Here is a 20123-nt window from a genome sequence, read left to right on the forward strand (position 1 = left end):
GTGCAGTCCCCTACTTTTGCTCCTGGCTCCTCAGAAGTGGCAGTTTGGCTTTTTGTATCTTATTGTTCATAATTTGTGCTCACTGTGCCTGTATGCCTGTTATTTTTAGTCCCTTATAGTTTCTTTGTGTTCTGTTGTTCCAGGAGATGTTTGTCCAGGTGCAAGCACTGCAGTAAAGGGTCCCAGGTCCCTGTCTGTCTCAAAACCACTGCAAAGGCTCCTAAAGACTTCTCCCAGAATTCTCAGATGAGGAGTGCTCCAGGGCCTGGTCAACCCACCTAATGTGATTGATTCTATTTCATGGGCTGGGAGGCCTTGGCTGGTTGAAAATTTTCAGTACGAATCCTCTTTTAAGATAGTCCCTCTGTTTGGGGAAAAAAAAAAATGGCACTGTGCCAGCATTAACTTCATTGCTTACAGAAACAATTTTTTGAGAAGGAAGTGACAATTAACCAGTCCGAAACCTGGAATATTTTATGCCATGTCAAAAAAGCCTAAAATCCCCATCAAAAAGAATAAAACATCTAGAAATAAACCTGCCTCAAGAGACAAAAGACCTATACTCCAAAAACTATAAGACGCTAATGAAAGAAATGGAAGATGACACAAACAATAGAAAGATGTACTGTATTTTTTGGATTGGAGGAATCGATATCGTCAAGATGATTACACCTAAGGCAATCTACAGATTCAATGCAATCGCTATCAAATTACCAATGGCATTTTTCACAGAACTAGAACAAAAAATTTAAAAATTTGTAATGAAACACAAAAGATCTTGAATAGCCAAAGCAATCTTGAGAAAGAAAAACAGAGCTTGAGGAATCAGGCTCCTTGGCTTCAGATTATACTACAAAGCTACAGTCATTAAAACAGTGTGGTATTGGCACAAAATCAGAAATACAGATCAATGGAATAGGAAAGAGAGCCCAGAAATAAACCCACCAACCTATGGCCAACCAATCTACAACAGAGGAGGTAAGAATATACAATAGAGAAAAGACCACCTCTTCAATTAGTGGTGCTATGGAGTTCTCTTGTGATGAAGTGGGTTAAGGATCCACCATTGTCACTCCAGCAGCTCATGTCACGGCTGTGGCACAGGCTTGATCCCTGGCCCAGGAACTTCCACATGCCATGGGTGTGGCCAAAAAAATCATCCTGGGAAAACTGGACAGCTACATAAAAGAAAGAAATTATTCTCTAATACCACACGCAAAAATAAATTCAAAATGGATTAAAGACATACAGGTAAGACTAGATATCATAAAACTCCTAGATGAAAACAAAGGCAGAACACTCTTTGACATAAATCACAGCATTATCTTTTTAGATCCACCTTCTAGAATAATGGAAACAAAAGCAAAAACAAACAAATGACACCTAATTAAACTTCAAAGCTTTCACATAGCAAAGGAAACCATTAACAAAACTAAAAGACAACCTACAGAATGGGAGAAAGTATTTGCAAATGATGTGTCCCTTAAGGGATTAATCTCTAAAATATACAAACAGCTCATACAGCTCAACACCAAAACAAATGAAAAAAACCCAAACAACCCAATCAGAAAATGGTCAACTGGCACATGAAAAGATGCTCGACATCTCTAATTATGAGAGAAATGCAAATAAAAACTATAATGAGATATCACCTTACACCAGTCAGAATGGCCATCATCAGAAAGTCTACAAATAATAAATGCTGGAGAGAGTGTGGAGAAAAAGGGAACCATCCTATACTGTTGGTGGGACTTCAAATTGGTGCAGCCACCCTGGAGAACAGTATGAGGGTTCCTTAAAAAACTAAAACTGAAATTACCACATGATCCAGCAATCCTACCCCTGAGCATCTATCTGGAGAAAACTATAAAAGACATAGATACATGTACACCAAGGTTCACCACAGCACTATTCCCAATAGCCAAAACATGGAAGCAACACAAATGTCCATCAGCAGATGAATAGATAAAGATATGACATATTTAAACAATGGAATATTACCTGACCACAAAAAATGAAATAAGGCCATTTGCAGCAACATGAATGGACTTAGAGATTATCACACTAAGTGAAGTAAGCCAGACAAAAGATAAATATCATATGATATCACTGATATGTGGAATCTAAAAAAAAAAAAAGTCATACAAATGAACTTACATACAAAACAGAAATAGATCTATAGACATAGAAAACAAATCTATGGTTACCAAAGGGGAGAGGTGTGGAGGAGGAATAAAATAGGAGGTTGGGATTAATATGTACGCACTACATATTACTCCATATAAAATAGATGAACAACAAAGACCTCCTATATAGCACAGGGAACAATAACTTAATATTTGTAATAACTTATAAGGGAAACAAATCTGACAAAAAAGTAGATATATGTGTATATAACTGAATCACTTTGCTGTATACCTGAAACTAACAAGACATTGTAGATCAACTATACTGCAATTTAAAAAATAAAATAAAACAAATTTTAAAAAACAATAAAGACAAAAAGACATAGTCATCAAATACACCAATGAAAAAGATTTTAGTAATCATTTCGTTCAAACATTCATTCAGATTAGAGAGTCATATAGAAAGCAGTGCATGAACTGCATTGACTGTTTCTCCATCTTCTATGATTTTTTTTTTCTTTTCACTGCTGTACCTGTGGCATATGGAAGTTTCTGGGCTAGGAGTCGAATCAGAGCTACAGCTGCTGGCCTATGCCACAGCCACAGCCACACTGGATCTGAGCCACATCTGCAACCTACACCATAGCTTGTGACAATGCCAGATCCTTAACCCACTGAGCTAGGCCAGGGATCCACCCACACATCCTCATAGAGACAGTGGGTCCTTAACCTGCTGAGCCACAATGGGAAATCCTCCATCCTCTATGATTTTTCTGCACCGTATTATTTTCTTGACCTATGCCAAAACAGAATTTACTATGACAAGTATAAGCTCCAGGAATATTGTGACAACATGGACACCATCACTGTCATTGTGACAGGAGACACTGTTTAGAAACAGCTCAGAACCACACAAACTTTCTTAAAACTTCCTTTAGCAACAGTAACATACACAGACAAAAATTGCCTTACCAGTCCTTTTTTTAGCTATGCTTTGATTGGCTAAAGTCTGTCTTAGAGTAGATTTCTTTTTTTTTTTTTTTTTTTTTTTTTGCCATTTCTTGGGCCACTCCCATGGCATATGGAGGTTCCCAGGCTAGGGGTCCAATAGGAGCTGTAGCCGCTGGCCTACGCCAGAGCCACAGCAACACGGGATCTGAGCTGCGTCTGCAACCTACACCACAGCTCACGGCAACACCGGATCCTTAACCCACTGAGCAAGGCCAGGGATCAAACCCGAAACCTCATGGTTCCTAGTTGGATTCGTTAACCACTGAGCCACAATAGGAACTCCTAAATTTCTTTTCTTTTAATTAAAGTATCATTGATTTACAGTGTTGTGCCACAGATTTCTTAAGGCCCCTGGGAAGACTACTTCACGCATTCTCGAATGTTCAAAACTTCCATTTACCTTAATCCTTAAACAGCAGTCTGGCTGGCATCACCCCTAACGACGCATATGACCATTGGTCATGAAGTTTCCTATCTCCGCCCTCACCCCCCCTCTGCCAGCCCCGCATCCTTGCTCACTTTGAAGAAAGGTAGCATAACCAATTCTTTATGAGGGTAGTTAATATTACTATTTGAAGGGCTAAGAGATGTTTAAATAAATATTCAGTACAATTATACTCTACACCCTTTGTGTGTATATTTTTGGAGGAAAGTGGTTTCTGTTCTCTGAGAAATGGTTATTAAAGCAAGAACAAAATGGTTTTGGATGAGACTTGGCTGAAAATGACATTTCTAATTTGTTTGTTGATTGTTTGAGAAACAAAACAAACTAAAATGCTCTGTGAATCTTTTCTTTTCTTTTTTTTTTTTCTTTTTTTTTTTTCTTTTTACCTTTTCTAGGGCTGCACCCACGGCATATGGAGGTTCCCAGGCTAGGCGGTCAATCAGAGCTGTAGCCCCCAGTCTACACCACAGCCACAGCAACGCAGGATCTGAGCAGTGTCTGCGACCTACATCACAGCTCACCGCAAAGCCAGATCCTTAACCCACTGAACAAGGTCAGGGATCGAACCTGCAACCTCATGGTTCCTAGTCAGATTCATTAACCACTCAGCCACAACAGGAACTCCAAACTGTTCTGTGAATCTTACGATTTGACCACCACATATTTGGTTCATGTTCAGCAGTAATGATTAATATCCCAATCCTGTTTGCCAGTGAATATTGATTCTAGGTCCCCTATGGAAAACAAAAGAATTCCCAGAAGTCCTCCTCTCACCATAAAAGAACTTACGTGACAATATGGAATTGTTGTGTATTATTGAGATGTTGGTAAAATAGCTCTCTAATCAAAACTTTTTCCTTTAAGTTTCAACTTGAACTAAATGAGCAGCTAGCATTGTTTTTTTGTTAGGGGTAAGGCTTTCTTTTTTTTTTTTTTTTCCCTCCAGGAACCATTGTAGAGGGGAGGGAAAATGTGAGTCACCACCACGGTGTGCTGAGATGTGACTTCAAACAAGCTGATATTTTTGTTCTTGGACTCAGCCTAGCCTGAGAAATGTTTCCTTCCATTTATTCACCTTTCTCATTAGAAACTGAAATACTCAGAGGTTGAGCTTAAGTGGGATGAAGGAAACACAATGGAATCACAGACAAGCAGCAAAAGTCACCCAACCAAGTTACTTCATTTTCCAGATGAGGTAAGGGTAACCCAAGCTAGTTAGTAGCTAAGGTTAAATAACTAGCAGATACAAGGGTAGAACCCAAGCCAAAAAGGGGCCATGCTTCTGTAGGAGAAAATGTCCCAATAAAATGTAGAAAGGAGAGACCCCAGCCATGATGACTAAGCAAAGTCTAGCCAACTGCCCCAACCAGTCCTCCCCCATGCATCTGCTTCCGCATCTACTACCTTGCCTGACATCACTCCAGTCCAACTAGTCAAGCTTGGACCCAGAAGACGTAGCCCATAAAAGCCTTCCAGGCTCAGACTCTGGAGAGCGATCTCATCTGAGCCCGCCGGCGTAATAAACCTGAGTTCTCCAACTCTCCGAGTGCTCGCTTGGTTTCTCGCCGGGTAAAAGAGCTGACCCACTACGGCCACAGAGCTACTGGAGCTGGTACGCTACAGCCACGGGGCTGTCGCCAGAGCTGATACGCTGCAGCACAGGGCTGCTGGGTATCTGCCGTAACACTTCCACATGCAGTGTTCTCTCTGTCACTCCAATCTAAACTTGGAAGAAGCAGCAAAGTGGAAGACACACAATTCTGTTTAATTAGTTAATTCATTAATATAGTTTATGAATCAAGTCTTTGAAGGGTCTCCATCACTGCTTTGCCCCTGGTGGCCTACTCATGATCAGAGCAAGAGGGAAGTTCCAAGAAAGCTTAATTCAAAAAATAAACATTGGAGACAAAACAGAATGAATTAGGTATTTCTGACACCACAGTGAATATACCCACTACAAGGCAGGGAAAGCAAAAAAATTTGCAGCCCATTTCACAGATTATAAATAAGGTCTAAAAAAATCTAGCACCTCGGAATATCCTAAGGCACAGCCAAAAGGAAGACCAAACCTTTGCCAGCTACTCCCTCTTAAGCAACTTCTTAATTTCTCTCTACCTCTGTTTTCTATGAAACAGTAAAATAATAGCATTATCCTCCTAAGCTTGTTATGGGGACCCCACGCATGAATAAGAATTATGTAATAATTATAATAATATAACTATTCATCATTATAATATGTATTATAAATGCATTCACAAACTGTGGCACACAGTGAAACTATATAGGTGTTTGCTATGCTGCTGCTTGTTAAATGTATCTGATAACGCAACATAACTCACTTTGGGGAATGAAAGCATGAAAGGGAAGTCTGAATTAGTACTTATCAGATGGAATTAGAAAAAAAACTCCCTGATGGTACAGAATTGCACAATTGAGTAAGTCCGAGAGCAGAAGGAGGTCAAGGGGAAGAGACCATGTGGTTGCAGAAGGTTTGAGGGCAGAGTTTGCCTCCTAAAATGAATCACCTTAGGCAGATATTTCCAAAGGACACCACCACCCTCTGCCACAACGCTGGCGAGGCTTCAGCTGAAACTCTTAGTGTACCAGTTTCCTGAGGGGCAAGCAGGCAGATCGAACAAAAGGCAAGCTGAGGGCTCTTTCTGGCCCAAATTCTATGACTGAAACAGGGCTGCCCCTCACATTTCCTGACTCACTCCATTGTCACTTCTTCTCCATTCTCGCTTCTATTACACAATTACTTTTTGTTTCTACTAGGTCACTCTTTCCTCTGTTTTAAGTTGGATTTTATGAAATTGGGTAAATGTTTTAGCCTAATCAAAAAAAAAAAAAAAACCTATGCATTCCATTTCAGTCCCTTATCTCATCAATATTTGAGAGGCAGCAGGCTGTGTGGAGATAATAATGAGTGAGGCGTTAAACAGACCCGGTTCACATGCTGGTTCTGTTATCTAAGAGCCAGATGACCCTGGCCAGGCCACTTACCTTTGCTGATTCTCGTTTCTTCATCTAGATGATGGAACGGATGGAACCCACTTCTCAGATTTGGGTGAAGATGAAGAGAACACTTTAAATGGACCTGACATTGTACATCTCCTCCCTTGTGTCAACCAGGACTCTCAGTAATGAGTAATCAAATTTTTTTAGCTTCGCTCTGAAGGGCAATTTCCTTTGCGCCAGGTAACTCAAGGCACAAAGAAACTCAAGGGTGGAAGGCAGAGGTGAGTGGTGCTGACAGGAAGTGAGGCCAATATCAGATTGCTCCCATGTGAGGCCTGTCGGGCCCACACAGAACCAGAACCAGAGTCAGCTGAGGGCAAGAGGGTCTAATGTGGTGATTAAGGGGCAGGTGATCAAGATGGCCTCTGAGAGAGAGAGAGAGAAAGAGAAAGAGAGAGGGGGGTACTATGCAAACAACAGGTGCCCGCTATTCCACCTCTGTGAGCCCAGGGATCTTATTTGCATCACAGGCAGCTTGTTGTTAATGCCTGTCTTAGACCAAGAGCACGGTATCCAGATTAATCCCCGCTCCCTGATGTAATAGACGCTTCCAATATGGTGCAACACCACCTTGACGGTATCATCCTAGACTTCCACTTGACGAGCCACAGCCCGTTCCACTCAGCTCGCTTCCAGCTGTTTTTCCCTTTTTCAATATTCATTGATTTGGAGTTCCATTCTGGTGCTGTAATCTCTTTGGTCTTGCCTCCAAAGTCTCATTGGCCTAGAAAAAAACAGCGAGTTTTCACACATGGTTCAGCTATAGTCACACATTTGAGTAAGTAAATAAATGCTCAAAACCCCATCCAAGCATCTGATTACAGCACATGAAAATAGTTATAAAAACTGCACTGTTTCTGAGCACTTATAAAGTTCAGAGTAGGAGACACATGTTTGATTTTGCCTGCGCCAAAAATTCTAAGATTCAATAAACAATTAGACCTACAGAGGAGATGAACTTGAGACAACATATTTGAGCCCAGCCCCACCACCTCTCAGCTTCTGATTCACCTTACTCTTCCCTTTAATTCTTAGCACCATTAAAACCTTTTCCTCCTGTCCTGGACTAGGAAGCTCTGTCTACACTTGAACCTTCTTCAAATCTTTGTTTCTAATCCAAATGGCATATCAAGAACTGTCTTCTGAGAAGTTCCCTTGTGGCAGCAGTGGGTTAGGGATCTGGCATTGCCACAGCTGTGGCGTGGGCCACAAGTGCAACTTAGATTTGATCCCTGGCCTAGGAACCTCCACATGCCACAGGCGTGGAAAAAAAAAAAAAAAAAAAAAAAAAAAGAAGCGCTTTATGAATGAAAAGCAATGCTCTCCATTGAAAGATTCCATGTAATTTGTTCCACCTCATTTCAAAACACATTCAAATTAACAGAACAAAATAAAGTGTAAAGCTTTATCTTCTAGATATTAAATATTATAATTAATAATATTTTTATTATGATGATCAAAGGCAATTAGGCACTGGAGTTCCCATCGGGGCTCAGAGGTTAATGAACCCAACTAGTATCCATGAGGATGCTGGTTTGATCCCTGGACTTGTTCAGTGGGTTAAGGATCTGGTGTTGCCATGAGCTGTGGTGTAGGCCGGCAGCTACAACTCCGATTCCACCCCTAGCCTGGGAACCTCCATATGCCGCAGATGTGGCCCTAAAAAGACAAAAGGGGGGGCAATTAATCATTGATCAAAGACATAGGAAGACTTCGGGGTGGGGGCTCTAAAAAAAATCACACCACTGAGTAAGTAGAAATTACACTACTTTCTTGTAATTAATATTGGTCCAGAATTTCCCCTTCATTCAGACTTTCCTCAAGGCAATGACTTAGCTCCAGAATCTTTTTCCTGAGTTTCAGATGACAATATTGTTGGAAAGTGGAGTATTTCTAATACTGCAGAGGTACAATGATGAGTCGTGTCTTTTCTAGGTGTTTCATGGAATCACAGGGACCAGGACTGAAAATCGGGCATTTGTTACAATGGGAATGTGTGACAATTTTTGCACAGGACAGACTAAGCGGCCCTAGCTCCTCCTTCCCCACTTCTTCTGCCAAACTTCAGTATCTCTATTCCTTCCAAGATTTGGAGGCATTAGGCCCAAGAGTTTGAAGGCACCCAGAACTGCTTTTCTGCCATCTTTCCCCATTGAAGCATCAGCAGCAAATCTGACTTGCCTATTTGAGGCAGCCAAGAGCATGTCCATGAGCAATTGAGAGACAGCAAATCCTACTCCTAATTACAACTCATAGTTTCTTTGTCTGAAATTGATGGCCTTGGAGATCCCAGCCAAGCATTGTTGAGCTCCCCCTTACGGTAATGTAGGGGAAATATCGATTAGGAAAACCTAGTCCCTGGGCTTAAATGGCTCATAGTCTCCATGGGATGTATCAGAATGCCAGGCAAAATGTAGCAAGGGCTGTGACCTATGCCACAGCTGTAGCAAAGCTGGATCTGGAGTCCCTGTTGTGGTACAGCCGAAACGAATCCAACTCGGATCCATGAAGATGCAGGTTCCACCCCTGGCCTCGATCAGTGGGTCAGGGATCCAGTGCTGCTATGAGCTGTGGTGTAGGTCTCAGACACGGCTCGGATCCCGTATTGCTATGGCTGTGATGTAGGCCAGCGGTTGTAGCTCCAATTGGACTCCTAACCTGGGACCCTCCACATGCCGCAGGTATGGCCCTAAAAAAGCAAAAAAAAAAAAAAAAAAAAAGCTGGATCCTTAACCCACTGCATTGGCCAGGTATCACTGCACCTCTGAAGTGACCTGAGCTGCTGCAGTCAGATTCTTAACCCACTGTGCCACAGCAGGAACTCCCAGGGTTTCCTTCACTTTTAAAGAAGATTCCACTTTCTCTGGGCCACTAAGTCTGTTACCACTTGCCAAGTAGTTATATAGCTTCCTTTTCCTCTCAGCATCCTTGCTCTTGGGTTTTTGCCTTTTAAAAATGTTTAAATGCCTTTTTAGTGGTAGTTGAAGATTTCAGGTTCTGTTGAAGAATGGGCCCCACCACAACCGGGGGAGGGGTGGTGCTGGTCTGCTGGGGCCCAGGACTGGCTGGACATCCTCCCACCCCCACCTCCACCCCCACCCCCAGGAACCAGGCCCCTGAGGCCTGCGGCTTGTGCCAGGCAGAATCAGGACCCTCGATTTCCAGGTCAGGAGATGCTTGAGCCAAATCAAATGTTCTTCAGGAATTTCTATCACAACATTGGAACGGAACACATTGGCCATGTAAAGTTGAAATTTTTTTTTAAGAGTGGGAAGAGCAAAAGAAAGATCTTGTTCAGACTTGAAATCTATGGGCTCAGCCCCCAAAGCACTGGGGATGCTTCCTCAGCAGAGAACCAAGGCAGCTACATTTTTTTCCCCCTTGGTCAGTGGTTCCAAATATTTTTGTTACCATGATCCCCTTGTGTTGTGTATATGTCCTCTTGCTCCCTGAATTTTTTGCTCACCTTTTTTTAATGAACGCATCCATTTTCCTTTATCTTACAATGCTCCAGTAAAAAAAAAAAAAAAAAAAAAAAGCAAGCAAGCAAAAACCCCCAGTATGCTCATTACATTTTTCTTGAGGCAAACCAGGCTGTTAACAGAGTGAAGAGTCAACACACAAAATATTCAATGAAAATGATACAAAGCCATTCTAAAAATATCATTAGTGCAAATTCATTTGTGATTCATATTCCAAGTAAGTGGTGAAACTCAGTGATCAGCATTTCACCCACTTTCAGCGTCTCTGCAGCCACAGCAAGGATGGAATTGTTGGCAGCTGGCTGACAACAGCGGTGTTTAATAACACGGTGGACTCCCAGGAATGGCACATTCATCGCCTTCCCCGTGACAGCGCCTTTTCCTTGGAACTGTTCACCCCCCAGGACAAATGTGCTGCCTGTGTACAGAGAGCACCCAGCTGTTGCCTGTCACCATCAAAGTGGCGGTAATACCGGTGGACAAGCTTACCCTGACTCGCCCCCCTTGGCTCTCACGGCCATTTCACTCGCGTCCGCTCTCAAGTCTGGGGAGGAAAGCTCTGGAGCCGCCAAGCCAGTAACATGCAGTGGACAAAAGCAGGAATGACTAATTTGTCCTGGGAAAACATGTCCAGTTGTTAAACCTATTTGCACCCAATTCATCATTTTCAACTGGAAGGTCCTCGGTTTAGAATACGCCTCACCTGGAGTTTCCACTGTGGTGCACAGAGTTAAGGATCCAGCACTGTCTCTGCTGCGGCATGGGTTCTATCCTAGGCCCTGTGCAGTGGGTTGAGAATCCAGCATTGCCTTAACTGTGGCATAGGTCACAGTCGCAGCTTGGATTCAACCCCTGATCCAGGACCTTCCATATGCCTTGAGTGTGGCCCTAAAAAAAAAATAATAAAATAAATAAAAAATAAAAAAGCTCCTTACCTACCTATCAAGTTGGACCATATTAAATTACCAGTAACCAACCATTTCTGAACTACATGACTAGTAATTTCAGTCAACCCAAATCACATCTACTCATCCTTCAGGACCTGGCTCAGGTATCTCCTCATCAGGACCCCTTCTTGGCTTCCCTGATTTAGATGCTACCACTCCGCTCTCACTGCATGCTGGGTATATTACTATGTCATACTTACTTCTCCTCTGTCTTTCCCACCAGAATTAAAGTTAGGAGCCATGTATTACTTACCTTTGAATACCCTACATGTAACTCTGTGACAGGTAAACAGTAGGTGCTCGATAAGTGCTTGAGTAAATGAGACTACCAAAGAGGACAGCCAGCTGGGCAATAACTATGGGTGTCAAAATCCATAATCTCATCTAAACAAACGGTCCCAGTATGGATGAGTCTCCTTGGGTGTATCTCCATTTTTTTTTTCTTGCTTTTTAGGGCCCCACCTGCAGCACACAGAAGTTCCCAGGCTAGGGGTCGAATCAGAGCTGCAGCTGCCAGCTTACACCACAGCCACAGCAATGTCAGATCTGAGCCTCATCTGCAACCTACACCACAGCTCACGCAAGGCCGGATCCTTAACTCATCAAGCAAGGCCAGGGATCGAGCCAGCATCCTCATGGATACTAGTCAGGCTGATTAGTGCTGAGCCATAATGGGAATTTCCAGGTGTATCTCCTTACATACAGCTCCTTGTAATAAAGAAGGAGCTGTCCACCTGTAGCTCTGTGAGAACAAAGAGGTAGTTATCTGCCCCCAACACACCCAAAGGACAATGGCCTGCAAGTACTAGAGAGACTCCTGCTCAGAAAGGAGGGAGAGGGATACACAGAGGAGTCCCTGACTACTGCAGTTCTGAAATCCAGAAGCGGTGGGACTGCTGCAAGTTCCTCCTTCTGTGTCTGAGGCCTGGAAGTAATTCTCCGCAGCTCGTGGCTCTACTCTCCAGGCTGTTCCAGCCTCTGAGTCATCCTTACTTTTTCATGAAAGGTAGCACTTGTTTGTGGCCAAATAATGTTCTCAGCTTGCTTCCTGCCAGAAGAGTTTTGGAAGTCCAGTGGCTTCTTATTTTGTCCTGTCTCTGTCCCTTTCAGTCCCAGCTGGCAGAGTTTCTGTGATACAGTTTTCTCAAAAAGGTGATGGGGCCTCTGTGCAATTCGTTGGGGTTCCCACCATTAGACAAACGCCACACCCATAAAGCTCTTCTAGATCAGCTGTTCCCTACCCTGGGCTCCTGCTGAGAATGAAAGACCATGTTCTAAGTTCCCCATGGGTCCTATTTGTGAGAGTTGTGTCCTTAATCTCTTGAAAGGGACCTTTGTGGACTGAATAACCTGTTCTTTGTTTATTTGTTTTTGTCTTTTTGCATTTTCTAGGGCCGCTCCGGGGGCACATGGAGGTTCCCAGGCTAGGGGTCCAATCGGAGCTGTAGCCGCCGGCCTACACCAGAGACACAGCAATGCAGGATCCGAGCTGCGTCTGTGACCTACACCACAGATCACGGCAATGCCAGATCCTTAACCCACTGAGCAAGGCCAGGGATCGAACCCACAACCCAGGGATCGAACACACAACCTCATGGTTCCTAGTCGGATTCATTAACCACTGAGCCACGAAGGGAACTCCATTACCTGGTCTTTCGACATCTCTGAGGTCTTAACAAAATGTACCATTGCTCCCTTGGCTTCCTGACAGTACCCAGAAGTCATTTCTTAATTTTGGCATTTTTTGTTCTCTAAAGAGATTTTTCAAAACCTTCAAGTTTTGGCTCCTTTGGTTTAACAATCCCTCTCTCAAGTTCTCTTCTCTTCCATTTCATTTTTAAAATGTTATTTATTTATTTATTTAGCTTTTTAGGGCCGTATGTGTGGCATATGGAAGTTCTCAGGCTAGGGGTCAAATCGGAGCTGCACCTGTTTATACCACATTACAGCAACGCGGGATCCAAGCCACGTCTATGATTTGGCCGCAGCTCACAGCAACGCCGGATCCTAAACCCACTGAGCAGGCCAGGGATCAAATCTGCAACCTCATGGATACCTGTCAGATTCGTTACCACTGAGCCACAATGGGAACTCCTCCTCTTGCATTTTATTATAAGCAGCAAGAAGAAAGGAGGCAGCACCTTCAACACTCTTGGAAATCTCCTCAGCTAGATCACCAAGTTCATTCAGCCTGCTTCTACTTTCCACTGAAGGGCGGACGACACAGTGTTGCTAAGATTCCTGCCAGTACATAATAAGGATTCTCCTTCGTCCAGTTTCCAGTACCATCCAGATTTCTACCGCCAGGTTGTTCAGGCAACTTAAGCTTCCTTTACCATGCTCCCCAAAATCTTTCCAGCCTCCTCCCACTGGCTGGTCCCAAAGCAGCTCTGAAATTTTTAAGCATTTGTTACAAAGGCATCCCACTTCTAGCACCAAGATATGCACTGCTTATGTAACAGTGAATAACAAAGTATCCCAAACTTCCTGGATTCAAATAGCAAAGTAGTGAATTCCTAGGTTCTGAGTCCAGGTGCAGCTCAGCTGGGTCCTCTAGCTCAGTGTCTCTCATGAGGCTCCAATGACAGTGTTGGTGGGGGGCGGGGGCTCCAATTATCTCAAGACCTGAATGGGGAAGAACCTCTTCCCAGCTCACTTACATGGTTGTTGGCAGGATTCGGTTCCTGGCAGGCTGTTGGACTGAGGGCTTCAGTGCTTCACTGGCTATTGGCCAGAGGACACCCACTTTTGGTCACATGGCCACTCCATAGGGAAATTCACCATTCAGCTGTTTGATTTATCAGAATGCACAAATGAAAGGAGTCACAGAGAGAGTGCACGTCACACAGAAGTCACCATCTTTTACATCCTTACCTCGGAAATGACTTCCCATCGCCTTTTCTATATTCTATTCATAAGTGAAACTGTGGGTAATCATTTGTCAAATCCATTTTGCCTGCCTTCCCCCAATTGAGGTCATTTTAAGACCTGCATGTCCTCTAAGTGGCACGTAGCCTAAACAATAAGATGTTTGCCTGAGATGATGTCCAGGAACCTGCAGGAAAGTGGTGATAATTCAAGCTGCACTGGTTAAGACTCGATAGGACCACCTACCCTCCAACTGAGCATGTGTGAGTGTTCGCTATGTGACCTTTTGGCATCAGAGGGCTGAAAACTCCACCCTCAGATCATGCTAAGTGCTTCTATTTTGAATGTTCAGGTGCCTGTAGCTTAGTTACACCTGCACAGAACAACGATTACCGCATCTTTTTCCAATCACCTTTCCCCACGCTCCCCACGCTCCCCTCACTCCCCACACCTCAGACTGTCCTGCTCCTTTATTCTTAATCCCATAAAACCCCCAAGCCCCTTGCCTCCAGGGAGGCAGATGTGACAGGTCTCCTCCAGTCCCCTCGCTTGGCTGCCTTGTAAATAAACCCTTTCTTTGCTCTGAACCCCGGTGTCTCAGTGTTTAGGCTTGTTGTGCCTTGGGCAAAAGAGACCTGGTTCAGCACCACAAGCAAGGCTCTAGGTTCAACCCACACTAAGGGAAGGGGATTACATGTGAGCGTGAATAAAAAGACCACTGGGACCCGTTTTAGAAGCTACCAAACTAGAGCTTCATAAAGATGCATGAAAAGGCAGTGATTAATTATTTTAAAAGTTAGTATTTATTTTGGAGTTCCCATCATGGCGCAGCAGAAACAAATCCTACTAGGAACCATGAGGTTGCCAGTTCGATCCCTGGCCTCGCTCAGTGGGTTAAGGATCCGGCATTGCTGTGAGCTGTGGTGTAGGCCCCAGATGCGGCTCGGATCTGGCGTGGCTGTGGCTGTGGTATAGGCCGGCAGCTGTAGCTCTGACCAGACCCCTAGCCTAGGAACCTCCATATGCCACGGATGTGGCCCTAAAAAGACAAAAAGGAAAAATATATATATTTATTTAAAGTTTATTACATGTTACTATTCTAAATGCTTTGTCTACACTCCTTTGCCTCTTACAACAACCCTCTGGGGAAAGTATGATCATCCTGACTTGACACAGTAATCTCAGGATTTAAGCTTAAATAATTTAAGAGTACAAATCATTTGCAAAGGATTTCCAGCAAGTAAACAGTTAAGCCAGTGTTTAAACCCAGGCAGTGTGGCTCTAGAGCCTCTTACCCACCACAATCCACACCTTCTTATTTTTAAAATAAGGTAGGACATTAGGGAGGAATAGATTTATAGCTGGATCTAGACACAGTGTGGCGTGCCCATTAAGTAAACAATTCTAGGGCAGTTTTCCTGCTTCTGAACTTTTCATGGTAGTGGTGTAAATAGACAAGATGATAAATATCTCTGTATTAACTTTCAATGTTCATAAACATACTTTTCATGGGAAAAACAACGACTGGAGAGATTTGAGTGATTTGCCCTAAGACCCTAGGCTGTGTGCTGCTTTTTTCATATTATATTTATAAATATTTTCCATATCATTAATCACTCTTGAAAGTGACAGTTAACGTCTGTACTTCTCGAGCTCTGATTCAACATTCATATCACAGACTTCACCCTGAGAGGGCCAGAAACATCTGGATTAAATCCTTTAAAGTCACAGTGTGTTGCTATGTAGGATGAGAAATTCTGGAGGAGGAATAATGTTTAAAGCACATTGGTAAAACACAACAGAATGCCAGGCAATAGAGAAGCTCCATTCTTCTCTCCCATGTCCTTCGAAATTTCCACTGAAACTGAAGACCTGGAGGTCCCAGGTCCCATCCTGGTGTAAGGAGCCCAACCAGTATCCATGAGGACGCAGGTTCCATCCCTGGCCTCGCTCAGTGGGTTAAGGATCTGGCATTGCTGTGGCTGTGGTATAGGCCAGGGGCTGCAGCTCCGATTCTACCCCCAGCCTGGGAACTTCATATGCTGCTGGTGTGGCCCTACAAAAAGACCAAAAAAGGAAAAGAAAAAGAAATGGAGTCCCTACCATAAAACTGGGGGAGCACACCAATAATTCTGGAACCGCTGTCCACATCAAGGATTTTTTGAGGAATTTCTGTTAGATGCTGTGGGATGAAAATGGATTTTTATAGCACTGATTTCCTTTTTGAAATTACTATACAGTAACATTAAAGGTTTAAGAAAAACACACTTACTTGGGAAATTTGCGGTGTTTCTGGAGATTCACAGCACGTCCGCCGTTCACGGCCCTCTGCAAATTTCAGCTACTGAGACAACTATGGTGGGGGGGCAGGGTGGCAGCTGGGGACCCCTGGAGGAGTCCATCTGTATCTCCACCTGTGTGGGCCAGGCTGGGCCCAGGTGGGCAATGTCTGAAGCCCCACATCCAGCTCCAGGGCACAGGCCCAGCGACAAGGCACTGGGGAGCTTCAATAATTCCAACACCTTCTTCAATGGGACAGGGACTGTCTTTGTGGCCCTGAAACCTGCTGTCATAGATGGGGTAAGAACTGGCAGGTGTAGGCAGCTGTTATCTGCAAGGAAGATGCTGCCACCAACCATGCCAGAGGCCACTTCACTGCAGGGTCCCAAGGAGATATCAGTTGGGTGCTGAAGCGAATCGGAAAACTGGTGAGCAGACCAAGTACCCTTGGAACCCGCAGGAAATCAATGTGTGTTCAACAATCTCCCTGGCTGGGAGGCTGGACACGTGTGGAAGAAAGGGAAACCATAGGGCTATGGCTGTGGCTCGTGGCCATGGCGTCCGCGTGGCTCCTCTGGCCTGTCTTTCCACTCTGCTCCCGCTAGAGGGAGCTGTGTGCCCTGGTGTGGAATAAGGGCGAGCCGCCAGCTCAGTCCCAGAGTTTGAGGACTCAGGCTTCTGGGCTGCTAGTTCCTCGCTTTGCCAGCCCTGGTTGTCTGATCCAAGCCTTCTTTGAACTTTGATCCATCCTGGCCCCAGCAGGTGGGAGGAAGCTGCCTGGGTGCTTGGCTTGTTGTTCTTAGATTCCTAAGCAGAACTGCCCGGATGGGAGAGGCTCCAGTTTAGCTCTTAGGCACGTCTTCAGTTCACCCCGTCCCTCGCCTGAGAAACTGAGAACCAGAAGTGAGGCCAACTAGGAGCCGGCGCTTTAGCACTGGTCCTCTAGAAGGATTGTCCAGACATAGTCGCTGCTGCTCAGCAGAGGCTGAGGACCAGCCGGGGACCTGAAGAATGGGATTCGGGTGAAAATAAACCAAAGAACCCCCTCGGCTTAGACCTTTCTTAAATAGAGAAAAAAATTTCTGTTATCAATATGTATAAAGCCTGCTTTTCTTTTTAAAATTTTATTTATTTGTATTGAGATTCAATTGACATATAACATTATATTAGTTTCAGGTGTACAACATAATGATTCAATGTAGGTGTACGTTGTGAACAAATGAAAATTTTTATATTGTCCAAAAAAAAAAAAAAAAAAAACCCAAGTACTTGGAAACTTAACATTACCAGCACAGTAGTTTTAAGATTCTGTTTTGGCACAGATTCATAGTTCATTTCTTTTTTTAATGTTGAATAGCATTTAATTGGATAATAAATCACATTTGTTTATCTGTTCACCTGTAGATAGACATGTGTTTCTAGTTCTTAGCTATTAAGAATAATACTGTTCTGCACATGTGTATGCAAATCTTTTTTGTGGACATAGTTTTCACTTCCTCTGGCTTAATGGAAACCTAAGAGTGGAATTTCTAGGTCACATGGTACATGTGTATCTCTTTATAAATAGCTTGCTTTTCCGGAGCTGTTGTATTTGCATTTCCACAGCAGTCTTTAAGAGGTACACTTGGAACTTCCCATTGTGGCTCAGTGGTTAACGAATCTGACTAGGAACCATGAGGTTGCAGGTTCGATCCCTGGACTCGTTCAGTGGGTGAAGGATCCAGTGTTGCCATGAGCTGTGGTGTAGGTTGCAGAAGCGGCTCAGATCTGGTGTGGCTGTGGCTCTGGTGCAGGCCAGTGGCTACAGCTCTGATTAGACCCCTAGCCTGGGAACCTCCATGTGCCTCGAGTGTGGCCCTAGAAAAGATTTAAAAAAAAAAAAAAGGTACACTTGCTTCACACCCTCCCTAGCCCTGGGCTTTGTCAGTGTTGGTTTTCGACATCCTAGTGAGTATAAAGTGGCATCCCAATGTGGTCCTAACTTGCATTTCACTGAGGACAACTTATACTGAGCTTTTTTTTTTTTTTTTTTTCACATGGCTTTTGGCCTTGGTACATCTTTTCCAAGAAGTGTCTTATTTTCTGAAGGGTTTCAAAGTAATTTAAAGACATTTGATGTACACGTGTTACTAAAAATGTCAGCTTGCATAAAATAAAATAGAGTTCAATGTTTGTTTACATTCACTTTTTGTTTTTAGGATTGATAGATGGTAGATATGTGTTGAGGCAAGAACAGTAAAACGTTAAAAGCAGAAACTGGAGTTCCCGTGGTGGTACAGCGGAAACAAATCCGACTAGGAACCATGAGGTTGCGGGTTCAATCCCTCGCATCACTCAGGTTAAGGATCTGGCATTGCCGTGAGCTGTGGTGTAGGCTGACAGCTGTAACTCCGATTGGACCCCTAGCCTGGGAACCTCCACATGCTGTGAGTGCGGCCCTAAAAAGAAAAAAAAAAAACAAAAAAAGTAGCATCTAGGTGGTGAGCATACAAACAAATGTTCACTGTAAAATGATTTGATGTTTTCGTGCATTTCAGAATCCTCATTATAAATATTATTCAGCCTTTTTAAAAAAAGAAAATTCTTACACATGTTAGAACATAGATGAACCTTGAAGACATTTCGCAAGGTGAAATAACGTAGTCACAAAAGGACAAATACTGTATGATCCCACTCCTGCGAGGTACGTGGAGTAATAAAATCCATGGAGACAGAAAGCAGAGTGGTGGTTGCTGGGGGTGGGGAGGAGGCAGTAGAGACTGTTTACTGGGTATAAAGATTTGGTTTTGCAACAAGGACAAGTGCTGGAAATGGATAGAGGTGACAGTTCCACAGTATGGGTGTCCCTTAAGTCATAGAACCATCCATTTAAAAGTAGTTAAAACGGTAAAATTTGTGTTATGTGTGTTTTACCATAAGTAGGAATAGATTAAATTTGTTTTATTACAAAATATTAGAAAGAAATTTAGTTTGATAAAACCAGAAGTTTGTTCCAAAAGTTTTAACTTTAAGTGCTTGAGAGATTTTTCAAAGGAAGGTTTGAAAATTAAATAAAAGATAAAAACAGATACTAAAAAAATTGGGATTTACTATAACTTGATGTTTCAAGTGATAGTTTTTACTGAATTTTCATTTGGTTTGGAGGCAGGACTTATCATATAAATGAGTCTTGTACTATGTTATCCTATGATTATAGGCTGTAATACAACCAGGAAAATAGAAGCAACCTCTGAGTTGCATCTGAGACCCAGCTCTAACTTGCTTTGTGATCCTACTCATGAAACCTTGAGTGCTACCAAGAGATCTTCAAAACTTAGTGCTTCTGTGACTTTTTATTTTTAACTAGATTTTTTTCTTCACTATGGCTCACATTTTCCTGTGTATTTTCTTGTATAGAAATTTTTACTGTATGATAAATATAATGGAATACTACTTAGCAATAAGAGCAACTATATATTTTTATTTATTTATTTATTTATTTATTTATTTATTTTTAGGGCTGCACATGTGGCATATGGAAGTTCCTGGGCTCAAGGTCAAATCGGAGCCGCAGCTACCGGCCTATGCCACAGCCACAACCACAGCAACACCAGATCCAAGCAGCATCTCTGACCTATACCACAACTTGTGGCAATGCTGGATCCTTAACCCACTGAGAGAGGCCAGGAATCTATCCTGCATCCTCATGGACACCACGCCGGGTTCTAAACCTGCTGAGCCACAACGGGAACTCCAAGTGGAACTACAAATAACTATAAAAATCAGAAGAAGCAAATGAAAAGTAAAAAGCAAGATAGGTATGTAAATCAAACCAAACTGATAAATTAAGTGTAAATAGCCAGAGCATTCTTGTACAAATCCAATTGTGAACACTTGATTTCATTTTTCTTGGGTAGAAAACCTAGGAGTGGAATTATTGTGTCATAATACATTTAATTTCATAAAA

General features: G+C 43.1%; 1 long non-coding RNA gene across 1 annotated transcript; it reads right to left on the minus strand.

Annotated features, from left to right (window-relative positions):
• On the minus strand, nucleotides 13081-17346 carry LOC110262133. Its single transcript, XR_002346721.1, has 3 exons — nucleotides 16170-17346; nucleotides 16001-16079; nucleotides 13081-13817 (listed from the first exon to the last, which is right to left on the minus strand). It is a non-coding gene; the product is annotated as an uncharacterized LOC110262133 (long non-coding RNA).

Source organism: Sus scrofa, chromosome 8 (genome assembly GCF_000003025.6).
Source record: "Sus scrofa isolate TJ Tabasco breed Duroc chromosome 8, Sscrofa11.1, whole genome shotgun sequence".
Taxonomy (NCBI): domain Eukaryota; kingdom Metazoa; phylum Chordata; class Mammalia; order Artiodactyla; family Suidae; genus Sus; species Sus scrofa.